The sequence below is a fragment of the Mus caroli genome, unplaced genomic scaffold, assembly GCF_978045245.1.
Source record: "Mus caroli unplaced genomic scaffold, Mus_caroli_1 scaffold_4, whole genome shotgun sequence".
In the NCBI taxonomy this organism is placed as follows: Eukaryota; Metazoa; Chordata; class Mammalia; order Rodentia; family Muridae; genus Mus; species Mus caroli.
Window position 1 is genome coordinate 27599266 of NW_028227259.1, and position 7356 is coordinate 27606621.

General features: G+C 47.3%; 1 pseudogene; it reads left to right on the forward strand.

Moving 5' to 3' along the window:
- The first annotated feature begins 490 nt into the window (after positions 1–490).
- On the forward strand, positions 491–4854 carry LOC147005085 (chromatin remodeling regulator CECR2 pseudogene; annotated as a pseudogene).
- Positions 4855–7356: the final 2502 nt, after the last annotated feature.

The following is a 7356-nucleotide window of genomic DNA, read 5'->3' on the forward strand; positions in this document are numbered from 1 at the left end:
CCTGTTTGCAGTAGGCATGTCACTGTGTGTGTGGGCTTAATACTCTCATCCTAGGTGCCTGGAAATGGGTCTTTTACTAGCAGCCTTTGGGTGAAGATGTGGAACTGTCAGCTCTGCTCGTGCCATGCCTGTGTGGATGCTGCCATGCTTGATGATAATTGACTGAGCCTCTGAACGTGTAAGCCCGCCCCAATGAAATGTTTTTATAAGTCTTGCCCTAGTCATAGTGTCTGTTCCCAGCAGTAAAACCATAACTAAATCAGATGTTGGGACAGCCATTGAGGGAGGGGGCAAGCATGCGGCTGCTTGAGCGAGTTTGCAAGCTACTCCCCCAGTGCACTACCCCTGTCCTGGCCCGCCTCTGCTTGAGCTCTTGCTAAGCTGAGGGAGCTGACATTTGCTGAGTGAGAGGCGCTGCCCCATGGCCAGAGTTGGAGCTAGCAAGCAAGATTGAAGCAAGCAAGAGTGAGTGAGTAATCACAGCAGGGAGATGTGCCCAGAGGAAGGCTGCATGGCCATGCTGGGCGTGCTCTGCTCCTGGTGGGAAGTCCCAGCCATCGCACAATTCTGCTTGTTCTTTCACAAGGCGTTATGCCTGCTCAACTTCGAGATCGAGGAGTTAGAGGCAGCTCTTCACAGAGATGACTTGGTATTTATCAGTGATCTGATTGCCTGCCTGCTTCAAGGCTGCTATTAGCGAAGAGGTATCACGTCTCAGACATTCCACAGCTACTTGGAAGATATTGTTAACTAAGGTTGTGAGCTTGAAGAAGGAAAGCCCAATCCTCTGAGAGATCCCAGTTTTCAAACCTTCCTCTGCGTACATGAGTAGAGATCCTGCATCTCCTCTGTGATTACCCGCTTGTTGCAGATGATGTCTTTGATCTTCTCAAGGGTCTGGATGCAGACAGTCTCTGAGTTGAACCTCTAGGTGAAGACAATTCAGGTGCACTGTACTGGTACTTCTATGGGACACAAATGTACAAAGAAGACCTAGTACACGGAAGGTCCAATGGAGAACTCTCCTTGAGCAGGGAAAGTGAAAGGCAAAAAAAAAAAAAAATGTCTCAAATGTTCCAGGAAAAACAGACAAAAGAAGAGGAAGGCCTGCAAAACGAAAAAAAAAAACTACAGGAGGAGATTATATCCAGTGAAAAGCAGGAAGAAAACTCCTTGACGTCTGACCTACACAAAAGAAATGGATCCGGAGGGGCAGGCCAAGGTACTTGGTGGATCCTGTGCCTAACAGAAGAATGGAGACAGGTTACTGAGAGCTTCCTGAGAGCCGACCTCTCTCCAAGAGCAGCAACTCTACAAGCTCCTTAGCAGGACTTCCTGCCTGAAATCTGCAACATGATTGCTCAGAAGGGAAAATGTCCACAGGGCACAAAGCCAGAGCTGCAACACAGGTTTATATCTGTCCACCTGCCCATCCAATTCATCAAGCTAGAGGAAACTCCCATGCTCACCAAGATAGAAAAACAGAAGCACAGGGGGGAGGAGGAGGAATGACCGATCTTTCTTGCAGTGCAGAAGAAGGAGCAAGATCAGATGTTAAAGGAGGAGAGAATGCAGGAAAAGGAGGAAAAAGGTCAAGGCAGTGGAAGTCTGGGCTAAGAAGAGAAAGCTCAGGGAAGAATGAGCATGGCTATTGGCTAAAGGCAAGGAGCTACCCCCAGAACTTTCCCATTTGGATCTGAATTCTCCTATGAGGGAATGGAAGAAGACCAAGGACCTCTTTGAATTGGATGACGATTTCACTGCCTTGTAAAAGTTCTAGATGTGGCTAAGGCTCACAAGAATTCCTGGCCCTTCTTGGAACCTGTGGATGAATCTTATGCCCCCAACTATTACCAGATTATTAAGACCCCCATGGATATTTCAAGCATGGAGAAGAAATTAAATGGAGGTTCATAGTTTACCAGGGAGGAATTTGTAAATGTCACGAAGACCATGTTCAAAAATTGCCGAAAATGCAATGGTGACAGTAATGAATATACCAAGATGTCTGACAATTTAGAGCAGTGTTTCCATCGGGCCATGACAAAACACTTTCCTGGTGAAGATGGAGACACAGATGAAGAATTTTGGATCAAAGAGGATGAAAAATGCTAAAAAAGAAGGAGTCAGTCTGGTAGAAATAGTGGAAGCCATGTTTGGACTCTCTCAAGAAACACAGAAGTGTAGAGCAGGAAACAGCCACCAGTAAAGAATGGGGGAAAATCATTGCCCACAGCACACTGAGCTGCCTCCTCAGGGGACAATCAGAGCAGCAGTTCCATAAACTCCCTCCAGAGGTCCGCACATCAAATGGCCAAGGCTTTTCTTGCCCCCTGCATTGTGGTAGGGTGCCTAGTCACGCATCCCTTTTAAACCAGATGAAGCCAGCAGCACCAGGAACATTTGGCTCTCTTCAAGGATCAGAACCCATCAACTTACATGGCTCCTCTTGAATTCTAGAGGTGCCCCCAGAGGAGCCCTTGCAACACCCAACCTTTGCTATACAGTCTCCAGTTGGAATTAGCAACCATTGGTTATCCCTGCTCAGTGCTTCAGACCTTTCCAATATGGTGTCACATGTCCCATCCTTACAGCTTGGGCAGATGAATTGTCCCAGTCAAGTTGGAAACATGTATCCACCAGCTCCATTCCAGGCAGGATTTATTCCTTCTAGGCATGGTGGGACTCCAGCCCGACCCCCAGACTTTCCTGAAAGGTCTGAAATTCCTCCTGGTCATATTTATCATTCATACAAGTATCTAAATCGAGGACACCCTGCTGTTTGGAATGGGAACCATGGTACTGTAAACCCTGGATGTTTGGGGCCAGTTGAGAAGCCCCACCTGGGTCCAGGACCCTCTCACCACCCTCATACCATTGGTCATGTGATGGATGGCCGAGTGATGAGACAACCTATCCCACCAAACCAGTGGACTAAACAGTCAAGCTTTCTACCTCATGGTGTTCCTTCCTCAGGGTATATGCAGCCACCCTGTAAGTCTGATGGACATGGTTTGCAGACACCTCCAACTCCAGCACCAAGTCCTGAATTCAGAGGGCCCTCCCAGGTGCCCCGGGGGGCACAAGTAGGGGAATCCATGATGGACAGCCCTGAAATTATTGCCATGAAGCAGCTCCCCTCCGGAGTCTTTCCCCCAGGTATGCCTTACCACCCCCCTCCAGCGCACTCCTCCCCAATAACTGGTCCCTCTCCAAAGGTAGCTCATTCGTCATCAGTATGTGTGTCAGAGCCCGAGACTGCATTGGACAACCCTGGGAGTACACAGGAGATGACTGAAACACAAGAGCCTGAGGAAGACCCAAGCCTTTGCCTGGACATGAAGAGAAAGCAGCAAGCATTTGTTCTTCAGAGGGGGTATACCTCAAACAACTACTTCACCCTGCACCTCCCTTGCAAGCCAGCGGTACCAGGCAAAGCTCACCACAAGAAAGGGAAACAGAGGACTTCTGACTCAATAGTGATGCTTCAGACTCTGCAGACACTTCTAACACATCAAAGAACAAGAACACCTGGCCTTTGGACAATAGCTACAGCAGCCCAGCTGTGCAAGGCTGTTTGAGAGACTTCTCCATAGTGGCAGAGATGGGGAATCTACCTGAAAATGAGGTCCTTGGTGAAGCATCTCCCTGTAGGTCAGAGGGGAAGGGCCTTGATGGTAGTGGTCCAGAAAAGCCAATCTGCCCCAGGGGTAAAACATTGCAAGAAGCCATGCTATGCATAGGACCGAATGCTACTACACCTCTTTGCACAGATCCCGGTTGGATGGCTGGCAAGGTGAACCAGTTTTCTCCCTTATACATGCCTGGCATAGAATACTCTAACTCAGCTACACAGTACTCTATGAGTCCAAGTTTGCAAGGCTTGGGCTCTATGATGGGAGGAAAGTCCTCAGGATCACAGCCTCAGTCCTTTCCTCCCAGGGGGTTCCAGGATAATGGTCCCCAACCTGGACTCTTTCCTTGGTACCATCCTCAGCAAGGAATGAGATATACCTACCAGCATTCTTCTCTGCCTTCCTACCACCCCTATCAGAGGACTCCTCATTATAAATGTCCACAGGGCTTTTCTGATCGGCAGAGATCTCTCCCTTCCCAGAGAAGCCCAAGTGGACCCCCAGAGAGTCACCCTCCATGCTCCCTCTTCCCAGAGAAGAATGTCCTGTCTAGTCTGCAAGGTTGTGAGACACTAAATTCTGCCTTAACTCCTCCAACTCAAATGGATGCAGTGACTGCTAAGGTTGTTCCTCCTGATGGACACAATTCTGGTCCAGAAGAAGAAAAGATGGACGAATCTGTGGAGAGGCCAGAGAGTCCCCCAAAATTCTAGATCTCGACAACCATGATGCAGCTCCCAAGTGGCAGAACTCACTGTCAACCAGTGTCTATCTTTATGGAACTCCACCACCATCTCTGAGTTCAGGAATGACTTTTGGTTCATCTGCTTTCCCACCCCACAGTGTGATGCTGCAGACAGGGTCTCCATACACTCCTCAGTGATCAGCCAGTCATTTTCACCCCAGGGCATACCCATCCTCTGTGCCTGCCCATCCACATCCCCACCCAGTAGCCACCCAACCCAATGGCCTCTCTCCAGAGCGTTCCCTCAACTTCTGTCACAAAGAGGGCCTAGGTCACTTTCAGGCTTCGATGATGGAGCAGACTGGCACTTGAAGCAGATTAAGAGGCACATTTCAAGAAGTACACAGACCAACGGGATTGCAAATGCATCCAGTCCAGTCACAGTCCTTATTCCAAAAGACCTGGGCGCCTGTGGAGTCACCAGAACAGTTGCTGACTCGTAAAATCCCAATACTTCCTCTGGATCAGAGCTAGTCTAGGGAGGACCTAAGCCCTAAGGAAGTGGACGGCTGCTTGTGGAGACCATAAGTCAGGCCTGGCGGATTTGGAGGAATGAATGCTGTACATCTCTGTCCTGTCTTCTGGTTCCACCTCTTCACTGTGAATCAAGCCTTCCTCAGAGCTGAACAGTATAAGCCTTAGGTGCATACTCTTTAGATAACTGGCTGGCCTGTAGCTGGGATCATCTGCACAGCTGACAAACTTACCCACAGCAATATACCTCGAGTTCTTGCTGGCTTCTCCAAATCCCAAGACTCTTGTCCAGGGAAAATCAATTTAAACTTGGGTGGAGTGTACATGTAATGCTGGAGTGGTGCCTTTAAACTTTCATGAGCAGCTAATCTCAGGTATATATTTGGTGAAGGGACTACTTTAGTATTAATGTTTTTGGAGCTGGTCCAGTTTACAGAAGTTTCATGTTGCCAAATTAAAATTATTATTTTTTTTGTGGTGACTGTATTGTATATATAGTGGGATAGTCAGGTGGGTACATGGAGGAGTTGGGAGTCCTTCCCCGATATGGCCAGCATACTGTACTGGAAGATTCTCTGTCTTTGTACAGTCAGGTCTCACTGAATGCCTGAGGAACGAGGAGAAGAGATCCAGAAGGCTGCAGCTTATATATTTCCCTTAACTTGTTTCCTCTGCAGCTGGCCTCGGAGACAACATGTCCTCCTCAGCATTCATTTCACAGTTGATTGGACGGTGCTGTCATGGGGCTTTACTGGGTGTTGCAGCCATAGGACAGGCTGCTCTCACTCTGGTGGCCTAAGTTCTGGACTTGGGAAAGCATGTCCCTTCCTGCTTTTCCACCAGCTCTACCAGATAGTTGTAAGCCAGGAATTTGGCTCTAGAGTGTTTTACTTATCAGAAGATAAAGTGGCTTCTTCATGGGCCTGTCAGGCCTGTGATCTAGAAGGCATCAAACAACACTTTCTAGCACAATCACATTTTGTGAAAGTGACTACTCAGGTTTCTTATGTATGTTAGTCCCAAGAAAGAAATTGCACAGGTTTGAAAAAAAAAAAAAAAGACAGAAGTTGGTACCAGGGAATGGGGCATTGCTGGGATAGGACTGACCATGCTTTCATTTGAAGAATGTAGATTTAGGGACTTTGGATTTGGAACACAGAGGAATGCTTTAAAAGTGGCTTAATGGGTCATCCTATTAGGAATATGGAAGACTTTGTTGCTGGGAGTGATTTGAACTGTGTTGACCTGGCCCAAGAGATTTCAAAGGAGAAGAATTTCAGAATGTGGCAGAAAGACTGTTTTTTCATATTTTGATGAAGAATGTGGCTAGTTTTTGTCCTAGACTGACAAGTCTGCCTGAGACTAAGGTGAAGAGCCTCAGATTAATTGCATTGACAAGGGAAGTTTCAGAAAAGCCCAGCAGAGACTTTGTTCTCTGGTTAAGTCTTAGAAAGATAAGTTTTAACAAGCATAGCAAGCTTAGAAAGGAAAAATATAAAATACATGGTTTGAGTATTAAAGGGGCACCAGGACGTGAAATGGAGCAAAATCCTATGTTAGGAGATAACAGATTAAGGAAGTGGGACCTTGGGGTCAGACTCTACCCATCTAAATTTAGATTCAGGCATGGTGATGCACACCTTTAATCCCAGGAGACAGGCATGTTGATCTATGCCTTTCAAGGTCAATCTACAGGGCAAGAACCAGGATAGTCTAGCTTAGGCAGTGAAGGATTTGGAAAACAAAGCCAGTGATAATGTAATAGTACAAGAGGGTCATGTTCTAGTTCCTGTAAGCAGCCGAACTCGGCACCTTCAGCCATGTGGCTCTGGCTCTAGACTTAGGAATGGAAGGAACTACTGGGACATTTGATTCGGGTTAGCTGGAGCTAAGATATTAGCAATGATTAAGAAGAGACCAGCATCACTGAATTGAAATATGGGAATTGTTTTCTTAGAGCACAAAGAAGCTGTGTTTCAGAGACAGGCAAGGTTGTACTTCATGCAGCTTCTGGACTTGGTAATGTGGAAGAGTCACCCAGGTGGCACTGGTTTGGAAGGCATGAGGTGTCATGAAGAACAGCTGATGCTTGGCATTGTGAGAGATCATGGAAGACCATTGGAGAAGGTGTAGCCTCAGCTGTAGTTGATGGCCCAGGACTGAGGGTGTCATGAAAAGGATTTGAGGCTTGGCACCATGAAGAGAGCCTATGAGAGGCTATTGGTGAAGCCTAGTTTGAGTGGAACACCCTTGTGTATTGGATTTGTCAGTACCATGGGATGATCACCAAGAACAGCAGCTGTAGTGGAGTGGATCAACCTGAACTTAGAGTGCTACAGAGGTCAGAGGTGGATAAGTGATGCCAGCCCTTAGGAGGAGCCCAAAAGTTCAAGTGGAATCCCAGACACTGAAACAAGAAGCTGTATCATTGAAATTACCTTGGAGACTCAAAGACGTTAAAAATGCCAGAGCCATGGTATACATGATAAGGAAAGCTCCTAA